At 48.4% G+C, this 23,732-nt stretch overlaps 1 protein-coding gene across 4 annotated transcripts in view; it reads left to right on the forward strand.

Moving 5' to 3' along the window:
* The first annotated feature begins 1,219 nt into the window (after nucleotides 1-1,219).
* The window catches only part of RAI2 (retinoic acid induced 2), a 47,014-nt gene continuing 24,501 nt past the window's right edge, over nucleotides 1,220-23,732 (forward strand). Inside the window, exon 1 of one of the 4 annotated variants that reach the window (XM_063342468.1) lies at nucleotides 1,220-1,394. The gene's annotated coding sequence lies outside the window, so the exon portion shown is untranslated. Of the gene's footprint in view, nucleotides 1,395-2,903; nucleotides 3,138-3,493; nucleotides 3,959-17,422; nucleotides 17,499-23,732 lie in introns of those variants that run through there. The other 3 variants (XM_063342488.1, XM_063342479.1, XM_063342496.1) reach the window with 3 other exon arrangements.

Here is a 23,732-nt window from a genome sequence, read left to right on the forward strand (position 1 = left end):
TAAAATCTATTTTCTTCTCCATCGCTCTCCTAACAAGTCCTGACATTTGACTCACTCTTTTGGCCACACTCAGCACGGAGCTGACATTTCCTTGGGCTCTCGACTTGGGGAAAATGATGGCCGAAATCTTTCCATCCTGATAAGCAAGAAAGAAATGGCCAACTGCAACTGCACAGTTTGGGAAAAAAAACCTTGGAATAACAGTAGTGGATGTTAAATCCCGAGATGCTACGAAATTCGCTCTCAGGCAGCTTGACCTAAATTCCTATGGGCAATGAGGAAGCCACATATTTGGAGCGTTTGAAAGAAAAGTAGACAAATGCCCATAAATTATCCTATGGGGGACATTCCTACTCTCTTTCGGAAGATGGATTAGGCAGATGACCTACTAAGTATTTTTTTTTTTTTTTATTTCACTAATTCCTACGATGTCATGAGTGTGCGTGCCTTACCCTTTCTTAAATCATAATCTGTTTGATCCAGCCCCAGTCAAAGGTTTCGAAACGCCCATTAAACCGCAAGAGGAAATCTCGAGCGGTTTGCTAATATCAACAGAAATCCAGATGGAATTACAATCATCCCCTCTGTACGTTCGAGGGCACATTATGTAATACCAGCCACGGATTTAGTTTTCACGCACCGCACCTTCCAATTAAGCTGCTGGCGGCACTGATTTGAAACACCCCCCCCGGCCACCCCCCCCCCACCCCCCCGGCAAAACTCTTTTAAAAGCCCCCAGAGGAGCCTGCGGTCAAGGTGAAAAAAGGGGGGGAAAAAAAAAAAAAAAAAAAAAAGGGGAGCAAGGGAGATTAAGGGTGGAAAAGAGAGAGAGGGGAAAAAATAATGAAAATCCAAAAAAAAAAAAAAAAAAAAAAAGAGGGGAAAGAGGGCGGGGGGGATAAGAAAAAATAATGGGAAATCGGAATTTTTCGATTTGAAAGGAGGGGGGGGGACGAGGTCAAAACTTCCAGAGCAAGGAGGGAGGGAGATGCTGCAGCATCCTCCCGGGCTGTGGGCGGCTACCTGGGACCCTCCGTGGGTCCGACCCCACGCATCCCTCGCCGGCGCGTCCTCCCTCCTCCCCCCCCCCCCGCGCCCCGTGGGGCGCGGGGGGGGGGGAGGAGGGAGGACGCGCCGGCGAGGGGGCGGAGCCACCACGCGGTGGGCGTGGCTTATTGATGCTAAGCCCCGCCCACCGCCCCGCCCGGCGCGGGGAGGGAGCGGGACGCGGTACCGGGCAGGGCGGCGCGTCCCCGGCGGCGGCCGGGGTTGACAGAGGCAGGCGGTGGCGGCGGCGGCGGCGGCTGACTGCGGCCCGCCCTCCCCCGCTCCGTTATCCCCCTCCCTTCTTCTCCATGGAGCCCGGCTAGGGGCCGCCGCACCCTCCGGCGGAGGTAGGTGCCGCGCCGGGCGGTGACAGGTTGGCCGGGGCGGTGGCGTTTTGCGGGATTTCTTCTCCACCACCACCCCCCACCACCGCCACCTCCTTCCTCCTCTTTCCCCGCCGCTCGCCTTCCCACCCGCGACCGGGCTCTGCCGTAGCGTGGGGAGGGCGGCGGCGGTTCCGCCGTCCCCGCTTGGGCCCGTGACTATTGTTTCTGGTGGCGCCGAGCGGGCGCAGCGAGACCCCGGCGGCGGCGGCGGCTTTTGTGCGGGGTTGTCCCGGCGGTGGGGCTGCGGCGGCGGAGGACCGAGGCGGGGAGAGAGGCGCGCACACACACACACACACACCCCTTCTCCCTTTCCTCCTCCTCCTCTTCCTCCTCCTGCCTGCGCAACTTCTCCAAAATCACGCCCGTGGGTGCGTGCCGCGGCGAGGCATCGCCTGCCCCCCCCCCCCCCCCCGCCCCCCTCCCCTTTCCCCCCCCCGCCTCCACCCCGCGTCGTGGGTGCTGCCCCACGGGAAAAACAAAACACGGCCGGGTCACGACCCCCGGGTGCGCGGCTGTGGAAGAAGGAGGTTGAAAACGTCGGGTGGGTTTCAAGATGGGCGGTTAATGGGAGGATTTGGGGGTCCCTCTCGTAGCGAGGGGAATTTACCCTTCCCGAGTTGGGGCAGAAATTCCTCCCTCGGCCGGGGCTGCCAGGAGGGGTGAGCTGTCACCTGCTGTCACCTGCCACCCCCCATCCCGCTCCACCCCCACCAGCCCTCCGTGGCTTTTTCTGGCTGGGGCTGTGGCGGGGCGCGGGTCCCCGGCTGCGCCCCGGTCGCCGGTGGCGGTGGGCGCCCGGGCGAAGTGTCGGGCTCCAGAAGTTCTGCATCCCTCGGGGGAGGGGGATGCGGCGGGGGGATGCGCCGGAACCCGCTGCCGGAGTTGCGGGGCACTCGTTCGCCTTGTCTCAGGGTTTGGGGTTTTTTTTTCCCTTTTTCTTTTTTTTTTTTTTTTTTTTTTTTTTTAAGAATGGATTCGGCTTTGGTTTAGTCGCCGCTGTTGATGTTAGTTTTCTCGCCTGCCGTTCTCCCTCAGAATAGCGCTTAAAATGCAGAATCCAAAATATGTATATTTTCTAACGGGGATGTGTTGTTAAAGAGGAAAGAGTATCTGGTCGCCCGTGAATTCTTCAGGTATTTTCTGTTTGAACTCGATGAGGAAATATTCTCATTTTTTCCAAGTAACCTTTCATGTCTTTTATCACTAAACAAATTGGCTTAGCGTTTAAAGTAAAGATTTCCTCACAAATATGCTACTGATTGGGGTGTTTCAGGTATAAGGCTCATATAGGGCAGAAAATCAGCACGCTTCCTTTTTTTTTTTTTTTAATATGTAAATTTGGAAAAGCCTTTCCTTCCTTCTGGTGACTCTGTGAGTGGCCCTGGTTAATCAGATGTAACTACAGTAACTAGCCCAGGAGGCTGCTGGTAGCCTGCGCGTTTTCCTGTGCAGCTTTGCTGGAGCAGCCTGTTCAATTAATGCACCCTCACTATTTTGTCCTTGGTGTCCCTGATGAATTTCGGACCATTTCTGTGAGAAGCTCCAGTGGGACCCTCACGGAGACGTTGAAATCCCTTTCACCTTGAGAGATGATTGAAGCCAAATTTGAAGAGGGGACGACTGCTCGAATTAACCGGAGAGTGATGCCGAGTTTCCGAGTATACATTAAATTCTGGAGGCGCTCCAGCAGCCAGAGCTATCCAGGTCAGACCGGGAATCACCCCCCTGATGGGTTTTGCAGGGTCTTGATCGCTTCCTAGCGAAAAAAAATAATCAAGTGATAAGGTTTTGCAAGGCGCGTGGGCTGGGTTGCAAGCGCGGGCTGGAGGACGGGGCCAGTCGTGACGCGTGCCGTGAGCAGGTCGCCCCGAACACGCCACAACTTCGGGAAGCTGGCGTTGGCTGCGCGCCGCCTGCAGCGGTGCGAATTACAGGGAAAAATGCCTTTGCATGTAACAAAGGCGGCTGGCTCATCTCTCTGCGTGAGGAACTCATTTTTATTTTTTTAATTTTTTATTTATTTATTTATTTAATTTTTTTTAGAAAATCTGGCTGCCGTTTCGGCCTCTGCCACAAATTGCCAGTGTAGCTTTGGGCAAATCGTTTCCCTGCCTCTGTTCTCCTCCTCTTCTTTGCCCGTGACCCAGCGAGGGCTTGCCTGTGCCGAGCTGTTGGTGCAAACCCTTCGCCTTCCCCAACCACCCTGCGCACAGCACTCTGAACCCCGCGCTAGGTGGTGCCTCGATGCTCCGAGGGGGATACGGTCGGACATTCAAACGCTGCTTGCTGGAGCCGGTAATACAGATGTAGCAGCCTCGCGACGATTCATCCATCTCTAATCCTTATCCCTCTTCTAATCCAGTCGTTCTCCGCTGCTCATCAAATCGCCCGGCATCGCCCGAGCGGTGCTTGGCTGCGTGGCGGCCCTCGTGTCGGCCAGCCCACGTCAAGGCAGGGAAGCGGTGGCAGCGAAGATGGGCTGAGTGTCACCAGCTCTTCAGGACAGAGACCGTCTGTCACTTGAGGTTTGTAAAAATCCCTGGCACGAGAGAGAGAGAGAGGCCCGCTGTGATTTAGAAATACAAATCGTAGCCAGAGGGTAAATTGCAACACCATCACAGAAAAATGGCCAGAAAATGGCACCTCGGGCGTTCCTGCGCAGCCAGCTGTGTGCACGTCGGGAGGGAACGGAGGTGGAAGGGTGCAGCTCCCTCGGCGTTAACAACGGCTTTCTTATTTTAGCATGGAAGACAGCCAAAGATAAGGAGTGGTTGTCATCCGGCTGGTTGGAGGATTAAAAAAAAAAAAAAAAAAAAGAAAAGCTGTGTGGAAATAGAAATATTTTGATGTAGGTACTAAAGAGGAAAAAAAAAAAGCAGATAACCTTGCAAGTGATGGACTAGCCACATAAAGCTGGCAGTACAAGATTTCTCCCATAAAATCCAGAATGATCCTAATTAAGCCCAGACCCTGTTAAATGACACATGGCTTTATTTATTTCAGATGTTTCTAGGTCCTAGAGATGGGGCCAAATGTGAAGAGTTTGATGTGGCAGATAGTTTAACCCCAATTACTTCTACATAAATCACGTGATTGTTACGGGAGCTGAGTACATCTGATGGGTGCCCCAGAGCTACTGATAAATATATATATATATATATAAAAAAAAAAAAAAAATCCCCTGAAAAGTCTTTGGCAATGCAGTTGAGGGTTTGTGGGAGAGGGGAGTCCATCCTCTCCGCAGGCACGAGGATAGGGATACAGGAGCTGTTGCGGCACAGCGTGCCCGCCGGTCTGTATGCACAGGCAGCTGAAATGGTGGCTTTGTGGAACAGGCAGCCGGAGAAAGGGAAGCAAAATGGGAGCTGACAAATATTCTCGTTGTGAAACTGGGACGGATGAATGATTTATGGGGGTACTTGCTTTTTTTTTTTATTATTATTTTATTTTGAGCGGAAGGAGTCAGTTGGCAATCTGTGGTGCTATAGCCACGAATGGCTTTGTTTTGAGATCAGGCTGCACTGGGTCACGCCTCCAGAATCGGCATCTACGGAGTAGCAATGCAGTAAAACACTTCTCAGCATCGCTTGGGTTTCATGGACCGTCTTCAGGAAGAAAAAGTTTTCCTTATTTTTTGTTCAAAGCCCTAGGCCTGAATTCTCCCAGCAGACTCTAGATTTCAACAAGGCAGTGGCTGTAGGGGAGGTCCTAGGCTGTGGCGGATCATTATTAACCTGTCTCAGTCCTCCTCGGGAATTTCCAGTCCTGGCTTTACAATCTTGCCTATCCTTCCCAGGGCACCGAGCAGCTCCGTAAATAAGCCACTCTGTGGAGGAGCTGCTCTGCCGGGTGATTTAATGTTGCTTGTTAGTTCTGGCTTTTCTGTTTTTTTTTCCCACCCCCAAACAGGTCTATCCACGCTATTTTTTAACGTGCAGCGCAGCGCTGTAACGTGGGGGGGTGAGTTTACAGGGTGGCGCCTGTGTGATTTTGCCAGTCCCATGGGTGGCTGTGGGTCCTGGGGGACCCCTGTGGCAGCTCCTCTCCATATTCAAGCGCTGGCTTTGGGTACGAGTGACTGGACCCCTCTGAGCTGGACCCGTTTCCAGTACCCTTTTATTTTTGCAAGTTAATAGGGTATGTAGTTGTTTGGGAATGCTTCTTCACGGCATCAGATGTGGGGCTAAATGTTCTCAAGAATTAATCAAAGAGCCTGGGACAGGTCTCCTGTCCTTTTCACCCCCTCAGAAAAAAAGTGTTCTTCAGCTTGTACTACCATTAAAGTGGCTCGAGAGCAGCCACTATAGCAGAAAGGAGGTGACTGATGATGAATCCTTGAAGAGCAAGCTGGGCTTGGGTTTGGGTTTCCCATCTGTCTCCCCCGTGACAGGCACAAAGATCTCAGAACAAGCCCCAGGACTGACCACGTCCATAAATGTCTTATTATCTTCTTAATGTTGAGCCAGTGATTGGGTGTGAGCTCTGGTGGGCAAGAGAGGCAAAGGGAGTTCACTGTGACACCTCGCTGAGCTTCAGTGGGGACGCAGAGGGCAAATGCCCCTGTGAGCATCCTAGCCTCTAGCTCCAAATTGAGTTGGTCAGGCTAGTTTAGAAAAGCAATCTCTCCTCCAGCATCTAGATGTGCTTCAGCCTTTTAATTATTTCTCTGCTTCTGTTGTGGCATGGCAACAAAGAGGTGGGAGAAGTGCGGTGGCCATCAGGAGGACCAAGAGGACAACAGCTTTGTCAACAGCATGCTCCTTGTGGCAAAGCCAGGTTATTTGGAGGAGTGCAGGTCTTGCATTCCAGCAAAAAATAATTCGTTAATGGCCAGAGAATAATCACTTTAGTCCAAAAAGCCTCTCCAGCTGCATTGCACCAACTGTTCTTTTTCAGCCTCTGAATCCTTAATGACAGTAGCAGCTAATTTCTCTTTCTGTGTTTTTCTAGCTGCGATGTCCTATTTTCTCTGGGTTTATTGAGAAAATAATAGAAGTCATTACAGAGCTACTTGTCACCTTTCAGACAAGAAAACTTCTCCCTGGTTGAAGGGCCAAGTTAGTTACTGGGTGACTGACTCAGACAATAGCAACTTTTTGTAGCTCATCCGTTATTCATCTGTGCTCAGTGAATCAACTAATTAGCTAGAGGAGTGTTATTTAACTAATAGTCCATGAATATCGGAAGATGGTGAGTAACACAGTCACAAGCAGTATGACAGTGGCACATGTGGGTTCTGTTGCGTGCAAATACAGGGTCAGGAATGGCAAAGCGAAACATATTCATTTTGTTTATTTTTTCAAAAATGTGGTCGTCTTTGGAAGTTTAAGTGACAGTACTGCACAAAATGGTCCTTGGCTTAAAAAAAGAATTGGGTGGTCCTTTGGTTAAAGAAAAGATGTTGAAGAGCATTGAAGTAGATGATGCAGAAGGGCACTGAGAATGGAAGATGTGGAAAACGAAGTGAAACGTGAATTATTTTTGTGTGTGTATGATATGCATCTTTCTGGTTGTTGGTGATGGATCGCTTGCCGTAGAGCTGGATGCACACAAGGCCACTGCAAAGCAAACAGGAAGGGCAGTGCTTTGGTTTTTAATCAGGATTTTCCTAACGGAGCAGTCAGGCATCACCCTCAGAATAATAGCCGCCCTCGTCTCCGGCCTTGGTGACGGGGCTGGGGATCAGGAGGCAGCTCTCGGCCAGAGGCCTCTCTGCCCCACAGAAAGGTGGGGGGAGAGGACTGCTGCCCTGTGCCGAGTCCGGCCTCGCCTGGCTGAGCCTTGCTCTCCAGGCTGTGGGATGCCTAGCCCTGGGGGGGAGTTTTCCCCAAGCCCCACGGCAAAGCAGTTGGATCAGGGGGCTCCACCCAGAAGATCAATGGAAGCATGGGGCTGCAGCCCTGGACGTCTCCTGATGTGACAGCAAAGAGTCCCTTTGGCACAGTGTACTCTCTACTGGAGAGAGCATGTAGTGTGTAGATATAAATAAATATACACATAGGCAGATGCACACAAGCGTATCCTAGAAGAAGGAACGCACAGAAGAGCCTTGCTGTTGTAGCCATGGCATGCTGTTAATTCATCTCTGGTCTCTAGGGCGTAGATGGAGTAACTTCACGCCGTTCCACCACAGGAGGACCTGTGTGTGGTTAGGGTGGATTCACAAGGCTTCCGTGATGAAAGAAACTGGGCTCTGCATTACGGCTCTTCTGTGTTGTGCATGCAGGGTACGTGCAAGAGTGGTGTTCTCTCGTGGGGCTGGTGGTGCCAGGCTCGGTATCTCGCATCATCCCCCACCGTTGTATCTAAGCAGGTGTTCAGTTTGCGGAAGACTGCTCAGCCATGCTCCAGTTGTGCTAGAAGCAAAGTAATGCTGGTACGTGGAAGAAAGCAGTTGCGTATTTCCTGACTCACTGAAGGAATGTGTCTGCCTTTGCTTTGGGTCCTTTTTTAGGTTCTTGGGTGATTGTGTTTGTTTGCTTGTTTTGTTTGGATGCTCAGGTAGCAGCCATAGGTCCTCCCCATACATGTTTAGCCATGAAACCCTCACTTGTCTTTTAGGATACATTCTGGCTGTCACCATAGCTTTCTGTTTTCTAAAGGGGGTTATTAAATTGATGGGGCTAGCTCTGGATGCCATCAGATGCTACAGAGAAGAAGCTGAAAGCAGCAGAAAGAACGTGGATCCCCATGTTCACAGCGTGTAAGCGTAGAGCCGTGCAATGACGGTCCCGGAGGGACCTAGTCCAGCCTCCCACCTGAAACGGTTAAGTCAAAAGAAGAGATGGATGCGGTTGATCACGAACAGGCTCCAGACATCTTAGGTTTGCTTTGGTTACTGGAGAGGCTGGTCAACACTCTCACTTCTTACTTACTTTCTAGTGGAATCGAAAAGCTCTTCGCTTTGAAGTGTAAAGGCCCAAATATTTTGGGACCTGGTGCCTTGGAAATTGCTTTTCTAGAGAAAAGGTGCCACTGCATTTCCAAGGAGCTGAGGCTCTCAAGCTAGCAGCCTTTTACGTTTAAAAAGGAAGGAGGTGTTTTTATTAAGAGTTTCCTGTTTTGAACCCTTTGGTTAAAGGGTATGAAGCGGTCAGAGGTGGGAGAGTTATCATTTACGTCAGCGTTGTCTCTTTGTATTTTCATATTTGCATACATAGCGCACATATATATGAATTATTTTCATATTTGTATTGTGTATTTTGATTAGCGCAATTTTTTCCCGTTTTATTTAAGTCTGCTACTTTAAGGAAGACTAAAAAAGGTTTCCTGTCAGGAATGGTTTAGATACAGTTGGCCCTGCCTGGGGCAGAGGGATGGGTTAGGAGACTTCTCAAGGTCTGTTTCGGGACCTTTTCTGTGGTTCTGGGCAGGTACCCAACAAAAAAAAATCATAGTAGGTTGTGCTGCTAATGCTGATAGGGATTTGCTATAGCATTTAACGTGGATATTTGTTTGAAAAGGAAATAATAGCTAATTGTAGCATAGTTACTGCTGCTGCATTGGACAAACGTTTCTTAAAATGAAAGAGGAAAACAACTGATGCTACATTTTTAGACTAGCATCGTGATATGGCTGTGATTAATTTTTCCAGGAGCTTTGTGTTTTTTATATCTGCTTAAGTGTATTAACATTTTAAAAGGTCAAAGGTAAGCTTTAAAATGGATGCCAAATTAAGATGGATGGGAGGAAAATGACATTTACTTCTTGTTACTGCACATTGTTTGAATTTGACCAAAGGCAAAAACAAAACAAAGAACAACCCTCCTCCCCCCCCCCCCCCCCCCCCCCCCCCCCCCCCCACACACACACACACCCCTAGACAGACAGACAGACATGTTTCCACCACCTGCCTTCCCTGTATACCTGGTCCGGGAAAACCTTATTCATCTAGGCAAATCATCATCCTAACAAAATCAGTAGTCCAATGTCTTAATTTCCAGACAGCTTAAGTATCCCTTTGCAAAGTTTCTCATTTAACTAGAGTGAGTGGACTCCATAAATAAAAGTAGCTAAAATATTTATATTAGGAAAATACGGCTAATGGGAACCATAACCACGTTATCATTTCCTGCCCTTGCTGGGTTTGAGATGATGATTTCATCAGGGAATGGAGTGTGCCCTCATCCCTATTCATATGGTTCCTGGCACACCGAGTCCTTCTGAGAACACAAAATAAAATACAGTGGGAATGATGCCTTTGCTTCCAGTGGGAGCGGTGGCCAGTCCCAGCTGAAAGCAAGGCTTTAGAGGAACCATTTAGTACACAACAACTTTGGGCTTTGGAGAAAGCAGTATAGCTCGAGGGAAGGACCGAGTCTGATTCATGTCCATCATTTCCACTCTTACCCTGAAATGGTGATGAGGAGCTAGGCTGGCAATGCGCCCCATGCCGCTGCTCTCTCCTTCGAAGGACCCAGAGCCTGTTTTGGGGATGCTGTTTCACAAGACAGATTTGCTCCTGTTGCCTCATGACAGTTAATAATCCAAAGTTGGGGGTTTTTTTTTAGAAAAAAAAAGAAAAGGAAAACCCTCCGAAATTTCTTCAAATCCTTCTTCCTGCTGGTAGCTGTGGTCCATCAGTGAGGATTTGGGTTGTCTCCTGCATCAGCCTCGGGCTACCTTGGCCCCCTGCTGTACCATGAAGCACATCCTGACCTCATGAGGACCTGGGAAGAGCCACACCGTGCCAGGGACCGTTCTGGCTTTGTCTTTGTTTTTTTAATAGACAATTGTAAATTGTTATGGTTGTGGAAGAGTCAAGGCGGTCGCTTCGTCCAGTCCTGGGTGCTCGGGGTGGGGGTACCCAGTTTCCCAGGTCCGTGGGCAGTTTCAGCCTCCTCCTTGAGGGGTGGGTGCACCTCCTTCCCACCTGAAATCCGGATAAAGTGTTCCCTGAAGCACTGAACCCTCTCTCTTGAGGAACGTGCATCTTGTGGTGCCCGGGGTACCGGGGTCACATTTCCCCTGAGGCTTCCCCAGCCCTTTTCTTCTGCAGCCTAAGTGCTGTAGATTTAGTCCTTTTGTTCTTGGTGGCTTTTTAACTTTTTTCACTGACTTCCCTGAGATCAGAACTGCCTCTTCCCCAAACCAGGGGCCAGATACCAACCTCATTCGCTGCCGGTTCAAAGTGGTGTGGGTGTGAGGGGGGCGCAGCTTCGGCCCGGTATCAGTGAGGTTACTTAGATGTTGCCGTAGCCGTGCCTACCTGACACGTTTTGGCAGGCAGCGTGGCAGCCCTGCGCCCCAGGGGAGAGCGGGAAGGTGGTGAGTGAGACACTGGAACAGGTTGCCCAGGGAGGTTGTGGATGCCCCATCCCTGGAAGTGGATGGGGCTTTGAGCAGCCTGGTCTAGTGGGAGGTGTCCCTGCCCATGGCAGGGGGGTTGGAACTAGGTGGTCTTCAAGGTTCCTTCCAACCCGAACCATTCTATGATTGAGTCTATGAAAAAAATCCCTCTTGGGTTGCCCAAGCTGGGGGTGCCTGGAGCGGAGCACCGTGGTGGGGAAGCCGAGGGCTGGCGGGGGAGAAAGCTGCGGTGCCCCTGCCTGAAGACCCGAGATGTGCCTGAGTTTAGGGCAAGGGATGGTCAAATCCTTTCCTCCTTCCCCAACAAGCAGTAAGGTCTCCGAAACATCCCTTTCTGGGCGCTGAACATGCTTGTCTGACAAAAAGAGAAGGGAAAAATGTCAAATGCTCAAACGCTTTGTTCCAATGTGAAAATGTATTTTTCATTTCAAACTGAATGGATTCGTTCAAGGCTTTGCTGCTCTCTAAGTGGAACAAACAGTTTTATTTTTTTTTCTGTAGTACCAAATAATAATAAAAAAAAATAGTTCTTAAATTGCTCAACCCAAACATTTCTTTTTTTTCTTCTTTTTATTTTTTTTTCCCCCAGCCTGGCCACCATAGCAAACAATTCCATTATTTGCATAGCTCTAATTGCAGTGATTAAACAAACACAGCAAACGCCGACCCTTCACAGAGCCTCCTCCCAACCCCACAGCCAACTTGGTCTGTATTTTGTCAGCGGAGGGGGAGATCGGAGCGGCTTTGTGCTAGACTGAAAAGAAATTATCGACCTTTTCTTTTTTTCTCCCTTCCAAACTGATACACTGTCAGTTTAAAGCAAGAATAATTTTACCCTTTCGCTTGCTAGCAGGCTGAGGGATAGCACCATATTGTGAACCTGATACAGTTTAAAAAGCATTTGGATTTTGAATGTCTTGTTCATGTGTTACTCTTAAGTTGCAACCTCTGTTGCTGTTATTAGAATAACATGTAGGGTTGATACTCTGTTAGTGATACCCATATTAACCTACAGGAATGAGAAACAAACATCCACGTCTTTATTTTTCTGTTGTGAAGATGGCAGGTACCCAAAGACAGGGTTAAGGAAAATTCTGTCTGGCTGCAGTTCCATCGAATAGGAGCAAACAATTTTTTTGGACATTTTTTAATGACATTTATTTATAGCAGGTAGCGCACAGGCGGCTGCTATTTCTCAGCGTGCTGGAAGAATGTTCTCCAGATGGTGCTTACTGTTTATGCTTTTATTCACTTCGCTTGAACACAGCAGCACTCTACACAAAACATGGAAAATTGGAAAATAAAAACAATTATGTTTTTACAGGGTGCTGTGTGATTTGCCGAAATGTCTGAGCTGACTGATGAGCGATGCGTGGGGGCAGCGTGGGGGATGACAGAAACCCTGCGCCCAAGTCCCCACATGGGTGACAGGCATCGCCCCGGCTTGAGAGGGGCTGGCCCTTCCCTCCCCAAGAGGTGGGTCTGAGCAGGGCTCCTCATCCTACCCTCCTGTCTGCGCCTCTTCTGCCTCCTCTTTCCCCCACTGGGAAATGAGTGGATGTCAGAAATAGGTTATAATGGCAATATTTTTGTTGGCTTTTCTGTGGCTGAGCAGCCCCAAGGTGGGAGAGATGCGTTTCATAAGCGTCGCCTGTGCCATCAGTGTTCCTTCGGCTTCTAATCTCAGTGAAAAATAAAGTATTAAGGCCTTGGGCTGGTCCAGCTGAAAGCAATAGCAAAAATCAAGACTGGTGTCCAAAAGGACCAGCGTGGTCCGTCATTTCTGATCGTTACAGTGGTGAAAATATATATCCAAAGGGCGAGCATGCTCTTGCAGGCTTTTGTTAGGCAGCTTCTGCAGGACTATTCACACAAAATATTTTCAGACTGGAAGCTTTAATAAAAGGCTCTGTAATCTAAACAATTTTTTTCATTAAAAATTCATGGAAAAATTTTGAAAATCATTTACTTCTTTCAACTTCATTTAAAGAAAAAAAAGGAAAACAAAAAAAGGCAATCATCAACATGGTTAACAACAAGCAGGAATAATTTTTTTTTTTTTAGTTTTTTAAATTTTTTTATATACAAAATATATATATATATAAAATAAATAAATATTTCTGGCTTCTCTTAAAAAAAAAAAAAAGAACAAGAAAACAACAAACCCACAGCACTTGAAGGTAATTTCTCAAATAGCAAAAACCATATCAAGTTTAAACTTTCAAACAGGACACGAGTATTATTTCTCTGTAAATACAAGCCTTCAGATTCCTTTGAAATCCAGTTTAAAGCCAGCAATACTTTTAGTGAAATTAAATTTCAAGAAATTAATGTATAAACAGTTGTTCAACCGGTTTTGGGGATTGCTCTGCTAAATGGGCAGCGTTGCACGGCGCTTCGATTTCTCTCCCTTACCCGTTACTCAAGAGACAGCCCCTTTTCCAAGCAGAATTCTTACTACATCAGCTCCATGCTGTTTATCTTTCGTTGCTCCCTTGGCAGTTATTATTTCTTAATGTGTTAATTGTAGTTCCTGGACCCTCGCGTGTGAGCGTGTGTAATGTTCACGGTAATGATGCCGACACGTTCTCTGGTTCCTGGAATCGCAGAGAACCTTACATGCGATCTGGGCACAGGGCATCCAGTAAGAGAAACCAATTACAAGAATTCAAACAGCATAAAAAGAATAAAGTGGGTAATTGGGGAGAGCAGGAATTGGGTTGGAGTGGGGTGGGTTTTTTTGCTTATTCGGTTATGATTCCTCCTACAGCTCTTGCTTTGTGTGATATATATATATTTTAATTAAAACTTGAATTATGTCACTTGCTTTCCACCTTTTAGCAGTATTTCACAGTAAATTCATTCCTAATAGCAAGTAGTCAGGGGTAAGGAATGGCTTTGTTGAGCGATGGGGACTGTTAATTATTAAAAAGAAACCTATGGATTTAAAACAAATTAGACCTCATTAAGCCTAGGTCTGCTTCCACACAGACCAGCTGACATGAAAAAGCCCATCTACGATTAGGGAAAATCTCACTTTTTAGCTGACACATCCCTAGCGGAGATGTGCCCGGGCTGTCACAGGGCTGCATCCGCTCGTTTGGTTTGTATTGGAGATCCCCAGGCTCTGATCTCAACTCAAAACCTCTGGCTTTCTTGCGTCTTTCCCATTTTTCTCCCGTCACTCCTGTCACGCTCGGCCACCCCTGGTGATGCCACCACCCAAGCCCTCGTGCAGGTGGGAGTCCCACCTCGCTCCTGGAGGTGGCTGCTGGCCATCAGCAGCTGGGGTCCACCTGGCTGGCTGGCTGCGTAGCCCAGCTCCTGGGTGACCTCGGTGCTAAGCCCAGGTGAAAAGATTGGCTGCTCCAGGTTTAGTGAAAGGGCAAACACAGGAAAACTCCTTTTCTCTTCCTTTCTTTTGGAGGGGAGGGAGATCTTTGATGTCTGCCGTAGGGCTCTTGCCATGGCCAGGCTGACAATCTCAGTAGAACAGATCTACTTACTCTCATTTACAGAGAATTCTCATTTTTTTGTTTGTTGGGTTTTATTTTGTTATCCAAATGTGGCTGTGACTCTTAAGTTGTTTGTACTTAGAGGTTTTCTGTGGGACTTTACAGAAAATCCAAAGGGCTGAAGTGATTGTTGGAGACCACATGCTCAAGCCTATGTAGCTGCGGCATATTTTAACCTGCTTTTATGAAGCTTTTTGGAGGCAGTGGGTGAGTGCGTCCACAGCAGAATCCTAATACGGAGAGTGAAAGGTGACCTGTAACGAGCATCTTAATTGTACGTTGGCAGGCATGCCACGTATGGGCTTTGCTGTCTTGCTGAGACATCCCCCTGATCTTCTCTGGCGTTACAGGCAGTGACACACTCGTATCGGGAGAAGAAGCGCCCGTTCTGCTGGCTAGAAATCAGCAATAACATTTTGACATCTGTGCAACAGTTTAAAATGAATTATTCAGCACATAGATCGTGCTATTTGAGCAGCCAGCACATCTCTGCCCATTTACTACTGTCAGTCCGTGGTGGAGATATCATTGATGCCAGTGGGAACTGAGCACATGGACTGGGGGTAGGTTTTGGCCCATAGCCTGGAACAGCATTTGACAGCACCCTTGCAGAACATGATAGGAATAATCTGCTTTGCCACCAGCAGAAGACCGAAAGACAATGCCAGTCTGTTTCTTCTCCTAGAGTGTTTTAAACACGTGCGGAAAAAAGACCCAAAGAATTAAAGAAACCATTAGTCGTTTGACTGTTTAAGTTGTGCTTTAAGCAGTGAAACTTGCGTATAATTGTGATGAAATCGATGTATGGCATATGACTCTCCAGAAGCCCTGAGCATCTATTGCCTACTGGGAGCAGACCCAGAGAGCAAACTGGCAGCAGGTCCAGGCCAGTCTCCAGCTTCTGCCAAGTCAGAGGGTTAAAGTGAAGCAGTTGTTAATTCCTATCAGCGAAGGAAATTCATGATATTCATGAAGTCAGCAGCATCTGATTTGGAAAAACAAGCCAAACTGCTGTAAGAACACGTTCTGGGGAAGTGGGAGGACACGCGGATCAGCCAAACACCAGCAAAACCAGTTCTGCTCAAGACAGGCATTCAGGAGAGAAGGTGGACATTTGTCTTCTATTTAGCTTCCTAATTCAGCAAGGTCATCTGAATTAAAGCAGTGCATGTGCGGTGAGAGTCTAACATCTGTTATTTCACAGGATGCCTGTTCCCTGTAGCTGCATTTTCAATATAAAATGCAGAACACAGTATGAAAAGGTTCTGTGCTATGGGTTATTGTCCTTTCCTCACCTTCCTGTAAGGACTGTGTTACAGCTGTCCACTGACGCTTCTCTAGCGGGCAAAAAATTTGGGAGCACTCAGATAACATCGCAGTGTGCAGCAGCATCATATGCCCATCATTCTCCATGTTTTTCAGGTGGCTAGCTAAAAATCCAGCCCCAATTTCTACCTACACTTCCTTTTATGTGTAACAAATAACACCCTGCAGTGGAAGTAGCCCAGTGCTGTACTTGGGAAGGCAAGATATATTATCCAGGTAACTAGAAAACAAACGGCTAGTATACGTTAGAGTTCTTGTGCACGAAAGCCTATCTGTTGAGAAAAGACACTTAAGCACATAATGAAAGTTAAGCAAATCCTTATGTCCCACTGAAATCATCAGAATTTAAGCGTATAGTTAAATCTTACATACCATAAGGGCATATGCTCTGATCCTAACACTACAGCTGTAAGATTTTTGAACCCCTGTGTGTGTGTGTGTGTGTGTGTGTGTAGCTTCATTTTCAGAGTCCCCAAGAGCTTTGCAATTAGCAGAAGGACGTGAAATCGTGATAAACACCGTGCAGCTCTGGATGCTCAGGTGTGGTGCTTCAGGAGGAGGTGGGACCTGGCTTCCTCAGCCGGTCCCTTGGCTGGAGCAGTTCTGCAGCTGACGCTGCTGCAGCTGGGGGAGAGCCGGAGTTCGCATCCACAGTGCAGTCAGCAACCCCCCCGGCATGGGTAGGCCAGTGTGGCTTTTTTTTCCTAGTAGCTAAAAGTCTGTTCTAGCTTTTGTAGGGCTGCCGTCACCCAGGTGTCTGAACCTTCCTACTGTCTTTGATCCGCTCACCGTCACTGCCCTCCCCGGGGCGGGAGGGTATTATCCCCCTTGGGCAGGGAGTAAGAAGAGGCAGTGAGAGATGCCGAGCCCGATTTGCAAAGTTTTTTTCATGTCTTCGTATTTAGAGACATCTCGGGGAGGAGGGGGGCGTTCAAAACCTCCCGTCTGGTAGTTTGGACCCTGTCTGCTGTTACAAACCTGGCTTGGAGTGGCTTGCTGCGCCTTACGGCAAAGCTCGAATATATCTTGCTGGTGTAGGTGTGGGGCAGCGAGGGGAGGGGAGTGTGTGCAGAAGACCAAAAAAAAAAAAAATGGGATGAGGGTAAATAGCTGAAGTAATATATGTGTGAGGGCAAAGAAGGCTACCTGGTTTTATTGCCGCTTGATTGGAAGGATGTGTGTAGCTTGTGAGCATCCATTAATTAGTGATGCAGTTGTTCCGTGCTGGTATCAATAAAACCTTAATAGTACATGATGCCAGGCTGTGATTGCTTCCTTTTTTCCACATCCCCTTGTGAGGACGTGTGTATATCAGTGCAGCTGTGCACTGTATACAGTGTATATGTGCTGTGGCTGCTTACATAAGAAAGGGACAGTAAAATCGTTTAGCGGCTAGTTACCTCCCATGTGAATTTTTCCCGAGCGTTTATAAAAGGATCTTTGATACGCGGCGCGCTCCCTCACATGCACAAATGTTGTTTTTCTTCCTTTTGCTGAGACATGTTAATTCTTAAAATGGCTCCTGAGCAGGCATTCCTAGGTACGTGTAGCCACTGCAGCCTCGTGGGTTAGCAACAACAACAACAACAACAACAACAACAACAACAACAAAAGGCTCTCCTTCATTTCCTTTATATGCACATCGTGCCGCTTTTCAAACGGTGCATCAAACACCGCCGGCTGGAAATTTCCAGGCCCATTTCCTGCCTGGTGCATGCTCATAAAGCAAGATTGTCTGTACGGTCCGTAGCTGCAGCGCTGCAGAAAGTCAATAAAGAGCTGACCACCTCACCTCTATCAAAAGCAGTGGAGAAGCCCTGCCTCGTCTGCCTTATTAAAACCACACTTGACTCCCGCAGAGAAACCTGGCTGGGAACCTTGGAGAGGAGGGTTAGAAAAGGAGGCTGAAATTGCAGTGAGTATTCTACATCTAGGTTTTGCAGTAAGGTTAAAGAGCGCCTATTGTAGAATAAACCAAACAGGCAGCTTCATTAAAGAAGGGGGAAAATGCCTGCATTTAACGCGATGAACTTCTGACTCTCCCACGTACAGTACGGCACGGAGATGAGATGATTAGTTATTGCAGCAATGAGCAGATTTAAGTAGCTCCCTAATGGATTTGTATTTTGAATTTAAATGTGTGTATGCATATATACGTGCATGTCTGTATACAGTTAATCTTTGCAAGAAAAGGCATGACGTAGAAATAGATGCAAGAGGTAGAATTTATACTGCAAAATGCATTTTAGAATGTGTTTGAAAGGACGCCTTTTTTTTTTTTCTTTCCCTTATATAAGAGTAATTGATTGAATGTTTGCCAAGCTTTCAGTGGTATCCATCGGGAATCCCCACCCCCACCTTCCCCGGGCCCGCCAGCTTTTTCTCACCTTAAAATGAAAAAAGAAAGAACTTTAACAGAAAGATCATTGCTTTAGCTTAATATTGTAAGATTTCAGAGATTGAATTTTCTGATAGTAATGAAATGAGCCCTGAGTTGTGCCATGAATTTGATTGCAGTTAATTTGATTTTTGAGATGCTCGACAAAGCTAGCCCATTAGCTTTAACCTCACATACTTTGGATTTGTACAAAGTGGTATTTTTATATACATACATGTGCGTATACATAATATGAAAATCTCTCTCTGGTAATGCAGTTGTTTGTAACGATTACGGCCAATGAGTAGTTACTAACTATAGCACAGCTGGAAGTGGTATCTGGCGTGTTGCTGACCAGTAATCCCACTACATTTGTTGCTTTGGTGGCACAGGGCGCGTTTTCCTTTTCACGAGGAAAAATACAGCTGAACATCTCAGCCAGGAGACACACGCAAACTCCGTCCTGCGGCTTTTTCCAGTTCTCGCTGATCTTAATGAGATGAGTCATATGAATAGGAGCAACTCTTGTCAGAAAGGATTTTTTTGGCTGAAAGTCGTAATTTCTATTTATTTGATTTGCCTCTGCAGACTTCAGAGTGAAGTGCTCCTCTTGGTAGTATTTGCCAGGAGGCAGCAACCATGGGGTGGGGCATCCCCCAAGGTGGTCCCAGTGTTTGGCCTTTTCTCCTTACATGGCTTACTTTTGTTCAGCAGTTAAGATGGTGGTGGAAGATGGCCTTTTATATATATGTGTATATATAAATAAAAGCAGCTTCAGATAAGAAAGTATTCAGTGATGTCAGAAAACTAATGGCACAAGGCTACAGATAGCTGGGAATAGTGTTAAGGAGTTGGTTGTGGAAAAACAGGAGGATCCTGCAGCTGGGAGGAGACTGGTCACTACGGGAAAAAAATAGGGAGGATGCGGTTTCCAGAACAGGGGATAAATAAGACCAGGGAGGGAGGAGATGAATGGTGGGGGCACGCAGGTTGGGAGTGATGCTGAAAGTTTTCCAGGCGATGGGCAAAGGTTGAGCTGCAAAGGAGATAACTGCCATGAGCTGCTCGTGGGAGGTCCTGTAAGCGGGGGAGCGCGAAATCTCAACAGAAGTCAGGGGATATATGACTTAGTGATGTGTGGGAGGGAAAGTGCCCATAGATGGGAAGAGGGTTGGACACATGGCTGGAGACAAGGCGTTTTGTCTGGATCCATGCCACTGAAGTACGCGTCAGGCACTTGCGGAGCCAGGAGCCAGGCTGCCTCCCTCCAGCTCCGTCATCCCCAGCAAACCTGCCGGAGGGTTGTCTCCCGGCCCCATTGCAGAGGGGCTTGGGGCAGCCCTGCTCCTCGCTTGGGATGCTTCTGCCTGTGTCCCGTGGAGGGCTCCTGGAGGGCAGGGCTGGCTGCCTACCGGAGTAAGACCAGGGTCTGCCCAAAGCATGCATGCATCTAGCCTGGGGCAGAACTGGGCACTTGCGCCAGGAGTGATCCAACAGGTTCCCAGGATGAGGAGCCGGGTACCAGGGAGTACTGCGGCAGGGAGCCATCCTCCTTCTGGAGCATCTTCTCAGGGCCTGCTGAGCCAGAGTCCAGGTGTCTCCCTTGCTTGCTATAGGGCAAGGAGAGGTTTTGTTATTCCTAATTTACTATTTCATAGGCTTTGGCTTATTTTTTAAATTCTTCTCTTTCCTTCATACTGCTTTTGGCGGCCCAGTCTGAAGGCAAGGTGCCCACTTATTTTGGAAGGAATCAGGCAAACCCATTCAGCAGCAGGGGAAGGGTGGAAAAACCTTAAAGAGAAAGCACTGACCTTCTCATCAGAGAGTCCCATAGTGCCAAATTTAGCACTAAAATTGAGGGGGGACAGAAACCCCATCTCTCTCTTCGGGGGGTGCTGAAACACGGTGCCCTGGAAATACTCGGGCAACAGAGACCATTAAAACACATTCCTGGGATGGGGCTGCCCTGTGATGCTGGCCGGTTTGCCCCACGGTGGACGGTGCTGGCTCTTCCGTGGGAATTTATATCCATAGGCTCCTTGCTGCCAGCCTGCACCCAGGGCAAGGGAGACGTGGGGCTAGCTGCCTTGCTGAAGGACCTGCTGCTCCTGGAGGAGCCGCGTCTGCCTCCATGTGCTCCCCAGGGAGCTGCACCTTTCCCCATGGCCGAGGCTGGGAGCGGCGTGAATCCTTGCCTAAAAGGATGAAACAGCTTCCGTACTGCCACGAAGTTAGACTAATTCAGAGGCAGCGTGTCTGACATTTCTTCGCCAATACTAGCTAGAAAGGAAACAATTTTACACATCAGCAATTTTTTATGATTAATAATATTATCCTGCCGTAATTGAAAAATGGGCTGGTGCCCTTAAGAAAAAATTAAGCTGCAGGAATTAGTATCTAACCTCTTTCTGATGAATGTGTATTTTTACATGCTGCATATTACTGTCAGTGCTTTTAGAAATAATAGTGCCGTGTATTGTAATAAAAAATTGTCCCGTGTTGTTTGTAGTTGCGTGGCACCATTCTGTCTGGCTGACTTGGCTTTAAGAGCCTGAATGCTTGGGAAGAAGCAGCGTGAGGATGCCGGAATCCTTTTAAAGGGAATTTATGTACAAACAGGGGGATGATGTGTAGGCTCCGAGCTCTGCTATCAGTTGTTATTGCTGAGAGATACTCGCGGGGAGTCGATGCCAGACGGAGCATTAGCGATTGCCGGCCTCAGTGCCTTCGTGGGAAGTCGGTCATAAAGTCGGCGAGGGCTCCTGTTTGTGGGATTTTTAAACACCAGTGAATCATTTTACATAGTAAGGCAGTTGCTGTTGGGGTGAGTTTGTGCAAAGGTCTCTGTGAACCACTTTCTCTACCCAAACAAAGCTTGAGAAGGAGAGAGAGAGAGAGGATGCCGAAGCACAGGGAGATTTGTTATGGCCGGCGGAGAGCCAGCAGCTGTGCTGTGCCAAGGTTTGCCCGGCAGCGCAGGAGCTGGGGGCTGTCGCCTGCCCCTGCCCGTCTGCCTGCGACCGCCGGCCATCCTGGAGACATGGCAAGTCGTGGCTTCAAGGCATCGTGCCCCTTCCACGTGTCTGGTCCCGGGTCTTTGTCTCGTGCAAAGCAGCCCAAAAAAGCTGGGTTTAAAGATAGCGAGAAGGTCTGAGCCCTTGGTATAGATGGTTGGGGACAAAACTAAGTCAATAAAATCCCTTTCAGCCATACTGCTGTCCTGACATCGTCCGGCTCCTGCAGGCTCCTTGAGGGGCCATGGCTGCAGCAGCAGGCAGGGAAGGGGCCTCTGGTGCAAAGTGAAAGCAGGGACTTGAGAGGGACGTGAATGTGACGTGTTACAGGTACAAATACCTTGTTCCCCTACCTAGAGCTCTTAAGTGCTCTCATCAGTTTAAATATTGCTCACCCAAACATTTGAACGTTGGGAGTTACATCTGCCTGGAAACGTGCAGTTAAAAATAGACGCCTGTGGTGGGATCACTGGTGCCTTCTGGTGTCCCCGGCTGGCGGGGTGCGAGGAGCCTCCCCTTCTCCTTCCCAGAAAAGCGAGAGGGTCCTTATGGGGAAAGAAGTGCTCTGGCAGTGCCATCTTCCTCAGAGGGCAACCTGCCTGTGGTTTGGGACTGGGGAGGGAAGAGGAGGGTCTGGGCAAGGAACCAGGAGCATCCCCACATCAGGGGACACATGCTGGCTCTGCAGAGGTGCGTGGGAGCATGGTGGGAACAGAAGGGAGGAGGCTGTCCTTCCCTGCGCCTCCTCAGCCACGGCCTTCTGGTCTGCACCCACCCATTCTCCGGTGTCTCTGAATTTGTAGCCAAAGGTCTTTTTAGCTACCTCTTCCTTTGTATTTCAGCCAGGGTCCCTATTAAAGCAGACAATAAGGAAGTCTGCATTAAAATGCTTCCTTCCATCCCTCTGTCCTTCCCCCCCTCCCACCCCCATCCTCCTCGTCCCTGGAGGAAATGCTCATCTCTGCCAAGATCCTGCCTCGCAAAAGTAAACAATATGAAATTACAATAAAATGTTTTGATTTGCCGGGCCTGACATTCAGGAGCTGCACAACAGAGACTTATAAAAAGGATCTTCTATAGATAACCAGTGTGAGAAAAAAATAATCTCTCATTTCGGGCATGTTTCAGATCCAAGCGTCAGGGCAGCGTAGACGGAGAACAGAGGATTTCTTCGCCAAACCTGAAGGGTCTTAGGAGGTTTATATTGCAGCATCTGTCAGCAGCTTTCTGCCTGGTATCTGCGGGTGACTGGCCTATTGCACAGTAAAGTCAATATCTGGGGCTCTGTGTCTCTCTGTGTGTGTACACGTGCTGTTGTTGCTTGATGCTTTAAGACCGGGTAGTGTACCGAAAGCCCTGAGAAGGAAATAGATGAGCTGAAACTTGTTCCCTCCGGGGTTCTTCCAGATAATTCAGAGGCAGGCAAACCTAAATGGGGTGTAATCCCTGGGAGATGAGCTTCCTTGGGCGCTTGCCAGTTTAGCAGGATGGATAATCTGCACTGTCATCAAGATTTGCGGATTAGCTGTAGTGAAGCTAGTTGGCTTTGACATTTCATTAGGGAAGCTTTCCGTAGTTTTTCATCCCTGGTCTTTATGCTGTAAAATATGGGTGATGTTGCTTTGTTATCCTTACACCTTTTAACATCAGTGCAAGTTGATGCTGGGACTGCAGACATCTCTTATCCGCTGAGGATTTTTTAAATCATTGCTCGTTTACGGAAGACTAACTGGGTCAAAGGCTAATTTTGGAAAAGATCTGCTTTCCCCAATGCTAACCAATAAATTTTCATCTGGGTAACGTAAGTTACGGAACTGTTATCTCCCGAAGAAGGGATAAAAGCAAACACTATTTATCCTATAATCTGCAAATATTTTGAAAAAGTGAACTGGAATATCAATAAAAGGGCTTATCATCAAGGTCTCCGAAGAGCTCTAAAGGACATTTATTTAGAAATCAAAATGCTAAGTTTAGAGGCAAGAACTGTACAGATGAGGAGGGAGTATGTACGAGTGACAGCGTTGTAAATTGTCTCGGGGGTTCAAGGGACCGGGGAAGGACACTGTGTCCTGAAGTCACTCCTTCCCAGAAATGTCTCTGCTGATAAGAGCCGGTTGTTGTTCCTGGTGACAATGATCGAGGGGGACAAGGCAAAGCATCACCCTGTGGGCTCCTGCGGCGTTGTGCAGAAATGGGGATGTGGCCTGGTTTATTTATCATGGCTAGACATGCCCTCACTCTTCTGCCTGCCGCAGAGGATGAGTGTGTGTCCTTGGAGCTTCTGTTGCCGTCTCCATAATCCTCTCCCAACCCTTTTCAGGCGCCCCCCTTGAGGCTTGCTGCCGCAAGGGCTGGGGGACACAGATTGTGCAAGCCAGCTGTGGAGGACATGCAGAGGTATGGCTCGCAGGCCAGCCCAAGGCCGAGTCTGTGCTGTGGAGGAGTCCTCTGTTGGCTGCGCAGACTGCCGTGCCTGCCAGCTTTGTGGATCTGCATGCTGGAGGGCTGTCCTCATTGCTCTCAGCTCCCCCAGCACTGCAGAGCATGTGAAACGCCTGGTGTGGGACCTTGGCTCTCTTGGCTCCTTAAGGTGGCCATCCTGAAGTCTAACCTCAGTGCCAAAAGAAGTGTGGCCAGCAGATTGAAGGACATGATTCTGCCCCTCTACTCCGCTCTGGTGAGACCCCACCCGGAGTACTGCCTCCATCTCTGGAGTCCTCAGCATGGGAAAGACATGGACCTGTTGGAGCAGGTCCAG

This window comes from Chroicocephalus ridibundus, chromosome 1, assembly GCF_963924245.1.
Source record: "Chroicocephalus ridibundus chromosome 1, bChrRid1.1, whole genome shotgun sequence".
NCBI classification, from domain to species: domain Eukaryota; kingdom Metazoa; phylum Chordata; class Aves; order Charadriiformes; family Laridae; genus Chroicocephalus; species Chroicocephalus ridibundus.